General features: G+C 36.1%; 1 protein-coding gene and 1 pseudogene across 1 annotated transcript in view; one reads left to right on the forward strand and one right to left on the reverse strand.

Annotated features, from left to right (window-relative positions):
• Positions 1 to 13,890, forward strand: part of GABRR3 (gamma-aminobutyric acid type A receptor subunit rho3) — a 135,256-nt gene that overhangs the window by 23,930 nt on the left and 97,436 nt on the right. The window lies entirely within an intron of this gene.
• On the reverse strand, positions 9,641 to 10,569 carry LOC108540756 (olfactory receptor 5AC2-like; annotated as a pseudogene).

Consider the following 13,890-nt stretch of genomic DNA (forward strand, 5'->3'; position numbering starts at 1 on the left):
TTTTATTATATATATATATATATATATGAAATCTTTTTAGGGAACAGAAACAAAATAAATATTAGGGAACAGAAACAAAAAAATCATCTTTAAAATTATAATATCTGCTTATAGCAATGGCAGAGTAGGTTGTTTTTCCTTCTGTAAAAAAAACAGAAAAGTTGGACAAAATATTACGAAGTAATTGATCTGTAGGGATCAGTGATCAGCAAGGCAATTATGGAGCCAAGATCCAGAAGAGAAGCGAGACTAAAGTAGTTAACCTGTTTTTACCTTCAAAGATTCATTGATATTCAAAGCAACAGCTGATAAACTGAGATGATGAGTACAGATTTTTATAGATAATATAATATCTCCAAATATTGAAAATAGGCACACTTTATGATACTTAAGTTTTATTCCTACATATATGCCCAACAAAAATGTGTATACCTGTGTACCAGAAGACACTGACCAGAATTTACACAACAGCATTAAATGAAATAGCCAAATATTAGACACAATCTAAAGTATTTCATACCACATGATTCTGATAATACTAAGTTCAAAAACATGCAAAACCAATCTATGGTGTAAAAGGCCAAAGAAGACACAGGAGCTAACTTAAAGCAAGTCCTTCGATTAAATGTGTAACAATTTAAGCTTTAAAAGAATAATTACTGGCCGGCCGCGGTGGCTCAAGCCTGTAATCCCAGCACTTTGGGAGGCCGAGACGGGCGGATCACGAGGTCAGGAGATCGAGACCATCCTGGCTAACATGGTGAAACCCCGTCTCTACTAAAATACAAAACTAGCCGGGCGAGGTGGCGGGCGCCTGTAGTCCCAGCTACTGGGGAGGCTGAGGCAGGAGAATGGCATAAACCTGGGAGGTGGAGCTTGCAGTGAGCTGAGATCTGGCCACTGCACTCCAGTCCGGGTGACAGAGCGAGACTCTGCCTCAAAAAAAAAAAAAAAAAAAAAAGTATAATTACTGCAATTGATTGAATCACATCAAATATATTAAATTTTTGAGTTTATAGTAACACCCCCTCCAAATGAAAAAACAAACAAACAAACAAATAAACCTAATTGGTCACCTTGGGAAGTTGCTACAGCTCTAGTTAGTTGTTTTGAAAATAGATAAATGAAGGGAAAGAATCAGGAATTTATTCTGCCTCTCTTTTATGAACCATACTTCAGAAATCCAAATTCATGAGAGAAAGTTCTTCTTCGTAGAATTATAGCTAACAAATGCAGAAGATTAATAGGCTTGGGGAATTCCCATTTTGCCACCCCTGATTAAATAAAGTATCCAGCCAATAAACATTAAAATTATTTTGTGTTGGGTTGATAGAGAACTCAATAATGGAAGGCTCACAATGACATCATCTGAACTGCCAGCAATGAATATCACTAAAAGTGGAACTATTAAAAACTGTAACACAAATACAATGTGCACATCTTGTTTAAGTCCTGGTTCAACCAAAGAACAAAATTTTTCAGGCAAATTGGGAATATTGAACAGAACTGATGTTAAATAATATCAAACAACAGTTATTAATTTTGCTGCATTAAATGATAGTATTATGATTAGTTTAAAACAAAGTATTCATTAGCATTACATCCACTAGAAGGTTAATAAGAAGGTAGTAATCAGTTGTAGTTTTAACAATTCAGTCATAAAGTATCACTGCAGAAATTAGAAACATTAAAAATTTCTATTAAATTAAAAAAACATTAAAAAACTTTAAAAATTTTAAAAAAATTAAGGTTGAGTCTTGTACAAGTGGAAATAAATTTATTTCTTATCAAATGATAACAAGAATTTAAGAGATTATAACAGACCATCAACAACAAATTATAGGAATAGGACCCTAATTCAAAATTGTAAAAAATGTAATAGCCGATTAATTATAACTTACATAGTCATTGTTAAGTTAGCTACCAAGAAGGGAAATTTAAGTTAGCCACCAAGATGGGGAATTTAATCAGAATCTCCATTATGTCAATAATATTCCTAAAGAGAATACATTTGAGTCACTTCCAAGATGGCGGAATAGTGACAGCTCCGGTCTGCAGCTCCCAGTGAGAATGACACAGCAGACAGGTGATTTCTGCATTTCCAACTGTGCTACCTGGTTCATCTTATTGGGACTGCCTGGACATTGGGTGCAGCCCACAGAGGGCGAGCTGAAGTAGGGTGGGGCATCGCCTCACCCAGGAAGCACAAGGGGTCAGGGGATTTCCCTTTCCTAGCCAAGGGAAGCCATGACAGACTGTATCTGGAGAAGCAGTACACTCCTGACCAAATACCTCACTTTTTCCATGGTTTTAGCAATGAGCAGACCAGGAGATACCCTCCCGTGTCTGGCTCAGCATGTCCCATGCCCACGGAGCCTTGCTCATTACTGGCACAGCAGTCTGAGATCAACCTGTGATGCTGCAGCTTGATGGAGGGAGGGACCTCTGCCATTGCTGAGGCTTGAGTAGCTCACAGTGTAAACTAAGTGGCTGGGAAGCTCAAACTGGGCGGAGCCCACCGCAGCTCAGCAAGGACTACTGCCTCTCTAGATTCTACCTCTGGGGGCAGGGCATATAACAAAAGGCAGAAGACAGCTTCTGCAGACATAAACAACCCCATCTGACAGCTCTGAAGAGATTCTCTCAGCACAGTGTTCTCTCAGCAGTTCCCTCAGCGGTTCTCTCAGCACAGCGTTCAAGCTCCGAGAACAGGCAGACCCCTCCTCAAGCAGGTCCATGACCCCCATGTAGCCTGACTGGGAAACACCTCCCAGTAGGAGCCGACAGACGCCTCAAACAGGTGGGTGCCCCTCTGGTACAAAGCTTCCAGAGGAAGGATCGGGCAGAAATATTTTCTATTCTTCAGCCTCCACTGGTGATACCTGGGCAAATAGAGTGGAGTGGACCTCCCGCAAACTGTAACAGACCTGCAGCTGAGGGGCCTAACTGTTAAGAGGAAAACTAAAAACAGAAAGGAATAGCATCAACATCAACAAAAAGGACATCCACACCAAAATCCCATCGGTAGGTCACCATCAAAGACCAAAGGTAGCTGAAACCACAAAGATGGGGAGAAACCAGACCAGAAAACTGAAAATTCTAAAAACCAGAGTGCCTCTTTTCCTCCAAAGGATCACAGCTCCTCTCCAGCAAGGGAACAAAACTGGACAGAGAACAATTTTGATGAGTTGACAGAAGTAGGCTTCAGAAGGTTGGTAATAACAAACTTCTCCAAGCTAAAGAAGCATGTTCTAACCCATCACAAGGAAGTTAAAAACCTTGAAAAAAGGTTAGATGAATGACTAACTAGAATAACCAGTGTAGAGAAGACCTTAAATGACCTGATGGAGCTGAAAATCACAGCACGAGAACTGTGTGATGTATGCACATGCTTCAATAGCTGATTCGATCAAGTGAAAGGAAGGATACCAGTGACTGAAGATCAAATTAATGAAATAAAGCAAGAAGACAATATTAGAGAAAAAAAGAGTGAAAATAAATGAACAAAGCCTCCCAGAAATATGGACTATGTGAAAAGACCAAACCTGTGTCTGATTGGTGTACCTGAAAGTGATAGGGAGAATGGAACCAAGCTGGAATACACTCTTCAGGATATTATCCAGGAGAACTTCCCCAACCTAGCAAGGCAGGTCAACATTCAAATTCAGGGAATACAGAGAACACCACAAAGATACTCCTTGAGAAGAGCAACCCCAAGACACATGTTGTCAGATTCATCAAGGTTGAAATGAAGGAAAAAATGTTAAGGGCAGCCAGAGAGAAAGGTAGGGTTACCCACAAAGGGAAGCCCATCATACTAACAGTGGATCTCTCAGNGAGGAAGATCTACCAAGCAAATGGAGAACAAAAAAAAGGAGGGGTTGCAATCCTACTCTCTGATAAAATGAACTTTAAACCAACAAAGATCAAAAGAGACAAAGAAGGCCACAGCGTAATGGTAAAGGGATCAATTCAACAAGAGGAGCTAACTATACTAAATATATGTACTCCCAATACAGGAGCACTCAGATTCATAAAGAAAGTCCTTAGAGACCTACAAAGAGACTTAGACTCCCACACAATAATAATAGGAGAGTTTAACATCCCACTGTCAGTATTAGGCAGATCAATGAGATAGCAGGTTAATAAGAATATCCAGGACTTGAACTCAGCTCTGGACCAAGTGGACCTAATCGACATCTACAGAATCCTCCACACCAAATCAATAGAAAATACATTCTTCTCAGCACCACATTGCAGTTATTCTAAAATTGACCACATAATTGGAAGTAAGACATTCCTCAGAAAATGTAAAAAAACAGATATTATAACAAACTGTCTCTCAGACCACAGTGCAATCAAATTAGAACTCAGGATTAAGAAACTCACTCAAAACTGCACAACTACATGGAAACTGAACAACCTGCTCCTGAATGACTACTGGGTAAATAACAAAAGGAAGGCGGAAATAAAGATGTTCTTTGAAACCAATGAGAACAAAGACACAACATACTACAATCTCTGGGACACATTTAAAGCAGTGTGTAGAGGGAAATTTATAGCACTAAATGCCCACAAGAGAAAGCAGGAAAGATCTAAAATCAACACCCTAACATCACAATTTAAAAAACTGGAGAAGAAAGAACAAACAAATTCAAAAGCTAGCAGAAGGCAAGAAATAATTAACATCAGAGCAGAACTGAAAAAGATAGAGACACACACACACAAAAACGCTTCAAAAAAATCAATGAATCCAGGAGCTGATTTTTTGAAAAGATCAACAAAATAGAGTGACCACTAGCCAGACTAATAAAGAAGAAAAGAAAGAAGAATCATATAGACACAATAAAAATGGTAAAGGGGATATCACCACTGATTCCACAGAAATACAAACTACCATCAGAGAACACTTCAAACACCTCTATGCAAATAAACTGGAAAATCTAGAAGAAATGGATAAATTCCTGGACACATACACCTTCCCAACACTAAATCAGGAAGAAGTTGAATCTCTGAATAGACCAATAACAGGACCAGAGGGATTCACAGCCAAATACTACCAGAGGTACAAAGAGCAGATGGTACCACTCCTTCTGAAACTATTCCAATCAATAGAAAAAGAGGGAATCCTCCCTAACTCATTTTATGAGGCCAGCATCATCCTGATACCAAAGCCTGGCAGAGACACAACAAAAAGAGAATTTTAGGCCAATATCCCTGATGAACATTGATGCAAAAATCCTCAATAAAATACAGGCAAACTGAATCCAGCAGCACATCAAAAAGCTTATCCACCACGATCAAGTCTACTTCATCCGTGGGTTGCAAGTCTGGTTCAACATACACACACAAATCAATAAACATAATCCATCACGTAAACAGAACCAAAGACAAAAACCACATGATTATCCCAATAGATGCAGAAAAGGCCTTCAACAAAATTCAACAGCCCTTCATGCTAACAACTCTCAATAAACTAGGTATTGATAGAACATATCTCAAAATAATAAGAGCTATTAATGACAAACCCATAGCCAATATCATACTGAATGGGCAAAAACTGGAAGCATTACCTTTGAAAACAAGCACGGGACAAGGATGCCCTCTCTCACCACTCCTATTCAACACAGTGTTTGAAGTTCTGGCCAGGGCAATCAGGCAAGAGAAAGAAATAAAGGGTATTCCGTTAGGAAAAGAGGACGTCAAATTGGCTCTGTTTGTAGACGACATGATTGTATATTTAGAAAACCTCATCATCTCAGCCCCAAATCTCCTTAAACTGACAAGCAACTTTAGCAGTCTCAGGATATAAAATCAGTGCGGAAAAATCACAAGCATTCCTATAAACCAATAACAGACAAACAGAGAGACAAATCATGAGCAAACTCCCATTCACAATTACTACAAAGAGAATAAAATACCTAGGAATCCAGATTACAAGGGATGTGAAGGACTGCTTCAAGGAGAACTACAAATGAAATAAAAGAGGACACTGACAAATGAAAGAATATTCCATGCTCACTGAAAGAATCAATATCGTGAAAATGGCCATACTGCCCAAGGTAATTTATAGATTCAATGCCATTCCCATCCAGCTACCAATGACTTCTTCATAGAATTGGAAAAAAACTACTTTAAATTTCATGTGGAACTAAAAATGAGCCCACCTAGCCAAGACAATTCTAAGCAAAAAGTATAAAGCTGGAAGCATCACGCTACCTGACTTCAAACTATACTACAAGGCGACAGTAACCAAAACAGCATGGTACTGGTACCAAAGCAGATATATAGACCAATGGAACAGGACAGAGGCCTCAGAAATAACACCACACATCTACAACCATCTGATCTTTGACAAACCTGAGAAAAACAAGCAATGGGGAAAGGATTCCCAATTTAAAAAATAGTGCTGGGAAAACTGGCTAGCCATAAATAGAAAGCTGAAACTGGATCCCTTCCTTATACAAAAATTAACTCAAGATGAATTAAAGACTTAAGTGTAAGAACTAAAACCATAAAAACGCTGGAAGAAAACCTAGATAATACCATTCAGGACATAGGCATGGACAACGACTTCATGAATAAGACACCAAAAGCAATGGCAACAAAAGTCAAAATTGACACATGGGATCTAATTAAACTAAAGAGCTTCTGCACAGCAAAAGAAACTATCATCAGAGTGAACTGGCAATCTGCAGAATGGGAAAACATTTTTTCAATCTACTCATCTGACAAAGGACTAATATCCAGAATCTACATAGAACTTATACAAATTTACAAGAAAAAAAACAACCCCATCAAAAAGTGGGCAAAGGATATGAATAGACACTTTTCAAAAGAAGACATTTATGCAGCCAACAGACATGAAAAAATGCTCATCACTGGTCATCAGAGAAATGCAAATGAAAACCACAATGAGATACCGTCTCACGCCAGTTAGAATGGCAATCATTAAAAAGTCAGGAAACAACAGGTACTGGAGAGGATGTGGAGAAATAGGAACGTTTTTATACTGTTGGTGGGAGTGTCAATTAGTTCAACCATTGTGGAAGACAGTGTGGTGATTCCTCAAGTATCTAGAACTAGAAATATCATTTGACCCAGTGATCCCATTACTAGGTATATACCCAAAGGATTATAAATCATGTTGCTGTGAAGACACATGCACTTGCACGTTTATTGTGGCACTATTCACAATAGCAAAGACTTGGAACCAACCCAAATGTTCATCAATGATAGACTGGATTAAGAAAATGTGGCAAATATACACCACGGAATACTATGTTGCCATAAAAAAATGATGAGTTCAGGTCCTTTGCAGGGACATGGATGAAGCTGGAAACCATCATTCTAAGCAAACTGTCACAAGGACAGAAAACCAAACACCACATGTTCTCACTCACAGGTGGGAGGTGAATAATGAGAACACATGGACACAGGGCAGGAACCATCACACACCAGGGCCTGTTGAGGGGTGGCGGTCTGGGGGAGGGATAGCATTAGTAGAAATACCTAATTTGTAAATGATGAGTTGATGGGTGCAGCAAACCAACATGGCACATGTATACCTATGTAACAAACCTGCACGTTGTGCACATGTACCCTAGAACTTAAAGTATAATTTAAAAAATTTAAAAAAGAGAATACATTCAGTTGTGTAGTTTTTTAAAAAGCCATTTGTTAGTGGAGATTCATAGGAATGAAACTGTAGACCTATACAAATGAATTAACATTTTAAATTTATATTCCTAAGTCAAATAATCAATACATTTGAGATATAGAATATGTCTACATATTAAATTAGTATTTTTGTGTATCTGTGGGAATTACAGCCAACAAAGCTAACTAAAAATAACTTTTAAAATTCTTCAGCAAGAGCACACTTTGTTAAATTGTTTAGCCTAAAGCTGCTTCCTTACGTATTTTATGCCTAAAGCTTTCTCTGTACATGGTGAACCTAAATGGAATTGTTAACAAACTGTAGCCTGCTCTTGTACCAGTCACCGAGTTTTGGCCAAAGGTGGCCAACTGTTTGAACCGCATTCAAATAAGACAAATGTGGAGCTGTAACCAATCTGGTTCTTTCTGTATCCATTTGTGTTTTCTGTATGTCACTTTCCTTTTTCTGTGCACAAATCTTCTTCCACCATGTAGCTGTGCTAGAGTCTCTGAGCCTTCTCTGCCCAGCCTAGACTGCCCAATTGGCAAATTGTCTTTTGCTCAATTAAACTCTTTTAAATTTAATTCAGCTAAAATTTTTCTTTAACAAGTTTCACTCCTGTTGCAACAACTTAAATTTTAATTTTCATTTCCTATTAATTCTTTTTTCCTGAACATAATGCTTGAAAAAACAGCTTGCTCAAAGAACATGATTCATACTTTGCAAAAGGAAATATGTGTCAGTTCCATTTTGCTAAAATAGCTGATGCATATATTAATGTAGTTCTGTCACTGAAAAGAAGTAAATTGTAGGAGACCGAGGCAGCAGGATTACCTGAAGTCAGGAGTTCAAGACCAACCCGGCCAGTGTGGCGAAACCCTGTCTCCACTAAAAATACAAAAATTAACCGGGCATGGTGGCATATGCCTGTAATTCTAGCTACTCAGTAGGCTGAGGTGGGAGAATAGCTTGAACCCAAGAGGCAGAGATATCAGGGAGTCGAGATTGTGCCACTGCACTCCAGCCTGGACAACAGAGGGAGACTCTGTCTCAAAAAAATAAATAAATAAAAATAAAAAAGGAAGTAAATTGGTGGCTGACACTAAGAGAACCTGATCTCACCTTTAAAAGAATCCACCAGCTCAATTTGACGCCTATATCCATATATACTTGACCAGTTTCTTATTCTTGTCTTCTGTCTCTTGGAGTATAGCAATGCAATCTCTGTGCAATTTTTTTTACCATGCTTACAATTGCAAACAAAATATTCCTGTAAATAGAGTATAGAAGATCTGTACTGTTTGAGAAGGCTATATCCTGAGATATTTTCTAATCTGCATATTACTGAATGCAATCGTATTATATAATGCCTTATATTAAAGCTAATATATACACTTCAGATATGCAAAGTTTTAAATTTTGATGCTCCATTATTCAAGCCAAACTTTTACAAATTGTTGTCATTAAGATATACCAAAAATTTAAGAAATGCACCATTTTTTAAACTCCTAATTCTCATTACTGTTTCTAACTTTTATTTTCAGAACACTTTTTCTGCAAGACTCTGAGTTTTTATCATTTTATTCTTGTATGGTAGAGTATCGCAGAGCCTACTGCAGTAAAGTAGGATTATGAACTAAATGGCACTTATATTCCAGTTTCAATTATTGTCAGTTATTCAATGGAATTTAGGAGAAGGGTCCTTGAAAATAATAAATTTTCAAAGATTAAATGTTCAGAAAACAAGGAAGTAAAATGTTTTTAAAGAAACCAACCATGGATGATGTAAAGTCACTTCGACTGGACCCAAATCCAAGTAAACATTGTACAAAGCTGGGTTTCTTCACATAGTGCTCAGTGACCACCCTGACCACGAGCCCTCTGATGAAATGGCAGAGCTATGGCGAACCACAAGACTTGTTGACTTGTTTATGCGAAGGGTGAAAAAATAAATGATTTGACATTTCCCTTTGGAACTGTTTACTTCCTTGTAACTCTTTCCAATGCATGCATGACTTCTTTATTTCTCAAGCTGTAAATAAATGGGTTTAGCAGGGGATTATAATCACGTAAAATAGAGAATACACTTTGTCTTACTCTTCAGCTAAGCCAGATGCAGGACACACATACATGAAGATCAGAGTTCCATAGTACAATGAGACAGAAAGAAGTTGGGCGCTGCATATGGAGAAGGCTTTGCTTCTGCCCTTTTCAGACTTTTCTTTCAGAATATCGAAGAGCACATGAGTTTAAGAGATTACGATATCCATTAAAGTGGATATTTGTATAAAAGCACCAAAAATAAATATCATTAGTGTGTTAATAGATGGGTCATTGCATGAAATTTTGAACAGCTGTAAAATTTCACAGTAGAAATAACATATTATGTTAAACCTGAGGAAAGTTAGTCGCAATAGTAAACTCACCTGAACCAGGGGATGCAGGAAACCAATTACATATGAAATACTTATCAACTGAGCACTGAGTTTGTTGGACATCACCACTGGATAAAGGAAGGGATTACATATGGCTACATAGCGGTCATAGGCCATCACTACCAGGAGGAAGCATTCTGTAGTTGGACTGGAAGCAAAAAAGTAAAACTGGATGATGCACTCAGCTAGGGATATCATTGCAGTCTTGTCTAAGAAATTGACCAGCATCCTAGGGGTTACAGAAGTTGAATTACAAGCATCTGAAAAGGCTAAACCACCAAGGAATAAGTACATGGGTGTGTGAAGATGGGGGTCCTTCCAAATTAGAACTATGAGTCCAGGGTTGCCCACCATGATGATGAGATAGACCTTCAAAAACACAACAAAGAAGAGGACATGCAGCCATGGTCGATCTGTAAGTCCTGTGAGAACAAACTCTGTCACAAGAGTCTTATTTCCTTCTGACATGTGCATACTCATCACTGTAATAAGAAAACATGTTACAAAGACAATCACTCAAGATAACACAAAGCAGTGGCATTTTATTATATTTATACCTTTGAGTTTCCCATTTAATTAGTAGTTTTTAAAGTCTAACTCCCATTCCTTAGTAAAATCTGTTTATAAAGTCTGTGTTTAGGTGTTTGACACTAATATTGGAAAATACTGAAATGAATGCATATATTTGAGGTGTAGGGGAGACAAAATTTTGCCTCCACTCTCTCAGGGTTTTCAGCTGGCCTGAGAATCAGATGGACATAAGACAGATTAAGAAGAGAAAAGCATACAAATGTATAGAAGTTTTACATAACATAAAAGTCCTCATGAGTAAATGAAGACCTGAACATATGGCAAAACCTAAAGGCTTTCATACCAGGTTGAACAAAGAGAAGCAACTGTGGAAAATCAGCTAAATTATGTAGGAAGATAAAAGGAAGATTAGAATTATTTTAACAAGTGTTGTTTGTATAGAATTCTCTTGGATAAAATTCATTAAAAAATGAAAATAATATTTCATTTCTTCTGGTTCAGGGAGGGCATCTTTTACATAGGAGTTTTTAATTGACTGTTTTCAGGAAGAAGAGGTGAAATTAGAATGCCCTTCTTCCATCTGCTGCTTCTTTATGTACCTTTAGCTCAAAGTAATCCATCTACCAAAGTGGCATAATTTGGTGTGGCATATTCTGCCACCCTCCAGAGGCAATACTAAAGCCATGTGGAAGACCATTGCAGTGGAAAAAGATGCAAATCCAAAACCATTGCATGAGAAAGAGAATTAGGCTAATCATTGAATATAGGCATAGCTATCTAATTTTTATGGCATGGCAAAATAATTCATAAAAAAAGGGAAAGGACAAAACATGTTGGAAAAATATCTGTAACATAATTTGCATTAATACAAAAATATATATACAACACATATACTCTCCTACAACTTGGTGTGAACAAGTAGACAACCCAATGAAAAAAATGGGTGAAAAATATGAACAGACATGTTTATAGAAGAGCAAGCCAACATGACTAATAAATATGTAAAAAAATACCAGTAATTATATGAAACGATATTCAACCTCTTTAATAATTAGGGATATTTTTAATTGCTGCATCATTTTCACTTGTCAAATAAACAAAATGTAAAATGAGAAATAATACCTACTGACGACAGGAAGGTGAAAAAGAATTACAATCTAATACAACGGATATAAATTGTAACAGCCTTTCAAAGCTGACATTATCTATCAAAATTAGTAATTTATATATATTTGATCCTACAACCTCACTTCTGGATTTATATTCTAGAAATACTGTCACCTAGACATAAACATGAAACACAAGATGTCTAATAAAGCATTGTTCCTGAAGGCAAAGCCAGGAAACAAAAAGAATACTCATCAATCATAGAATGACTGAATAAATCATGGTACAGTCTGACTGTGGAATATTCTTCAGATATAAAGGAAATGGATTTGAGCTGTACCCATTGAAAGTAGGAGCATTTTCTCAATGCATTAAGTAAAAAATCAAAATAGAAAGAAGTGTAAATTACATAGCTCCATTTATACTATTTTCAATTTTTTATTTATAAATATAAAATAATAATATGAACATATATAAAGATTAATTTTTTTCTAGAACTTATAAACTATCTTTGAAAGAATTTCCAGTGCAGAACTTCACAAATGTTTTGGGGGTAAATATATACAAAATGATGATTACCTGCATGTTAACAGATATAAGAAAATAAAATGCTATTTTACCTTTAGTAAGGAATATTTGGTATTGATAGTTCTAATGTAAAATTAGTAATAAATAATCTGTAAATTTTTCTTAGAAAATATCTATTAATGATCTTCTGTGTTTCATGATAATTTGCGTTTAAATATTTGGTAATAGACAACTATTGAGAACAGGAAAGATTTTTTTGAAATAGTCAAAAATATTTGGAAATTATGTAAGATAGTATCCAAGTATAATTGTTTTCATAGTTTTTTCACATACTGTCAACACTTTTCTTATTAAATTTTACTCATAAGGGCTTCATAGGTTCCACTGCCATTATGAATATAATATTTGATATTTTCATGAAGTAATAAGATTGATTTTCTTCTATGACTTGGTTATAAACGATCTCTGAAAAAACACCCAGAGTAGAATTTCCCAAATATTTTTAAATGACTACATAACCCTCTTTGTTCCTTGAAAGAGAAACAAAGATATATTTAATACAAAAAATGAGTTGAAATAAATTATAACATTCATTGAAGAAAACAATTTCATAATTTCATAGCCATATTTATCATAAATAGAAAAGTAATATCAGAATGAATTGGAAGAATTCTGTTTGTTTAAACAGTAGGAACAATGATAAGTTGTTATTCTCCATCTTCACTTAGCTGAACAAAAGGTTTGATAAGTTTAAAAAGCTAAACACTTACCCATAAGGATCCCTGTTATAACACACCCAACCTACAAGTTTCACTGGAGTATACTTGCTGAAAACAGGTTATATTAAGGAAATATAATTTTCTTTCCAAAGTGGAGATTTTGTCCTAAATAAAATGGCTTCACTTTCTTTGCAATCCAAATCACCAAATAAGAGATATTTCTAGTCTCATTTTATTAGTTCAGTATAATGAAGCCAAGAAGTAGAAAGGTTTGGGAATATTTTTCCTTTAGAGTAAGATGAAAGAAATACCTTCAGGTCGGAGCAAAGGAGACAATGCTAGCTGTATTTATTGACTTTAGCTTTTACTTTCATGATTCCATGCTATTTAATAATCTAAGTATTATAGATAGCCACTAACTCAAACGCTACAATTATTTACATTCTGCAGAACCACAAATAATGTAGATAACAAGCTGCATAGCTTGTGTCTCAGCTCTAAACTCTCTATATTATAAAATAAGTTTCAAAGCTGTTTAATCCTTTTTATTGTAATGTTTCCCATTTACTTCCTTCTTCTATTAAACTATATTATTTATGAAACTTTGTGAGAACTTTGTCTTTTCTACAGAAAGACATCCTGTCCCATCTGTCTAGGTTTTGACGGCTGGTTGAGAAAATCTCAATGCCTCACTGAAATTTTAATTTCTTATATAGATATCTCATTATCATCTAAAGACAAATTGCAAAGCTATAAATAATAGAAATTGCAGAAATCACTGTACTCTCATCCAGTTCCCACAAAAACACTGGGAAATTGGAAAGTGATACATTTTCTAAAGCAACATAGAAAAAGCAGAAATGAGGTAATTGTTACTTACACATTGAATTTCACCAGTAATTTTTTTTTT

The sequence above is a fragment of the Rhinopithecus bieti genome, unplaced genomic scaffold, assembly GCF_001698545.2.
Source record: "Rhinopithecus bieti isolate Rb0 unplaced genomic scaffold, ASM169854v2 scaffold_18644, whole genome shotgun sequence".
Lineage (NCBI taxonomy): Eukaryota > Metazoa > Chordata > Mammalia > Primates > Cercopithecidae > Rhinopithecus > Rhinopithecus bieti.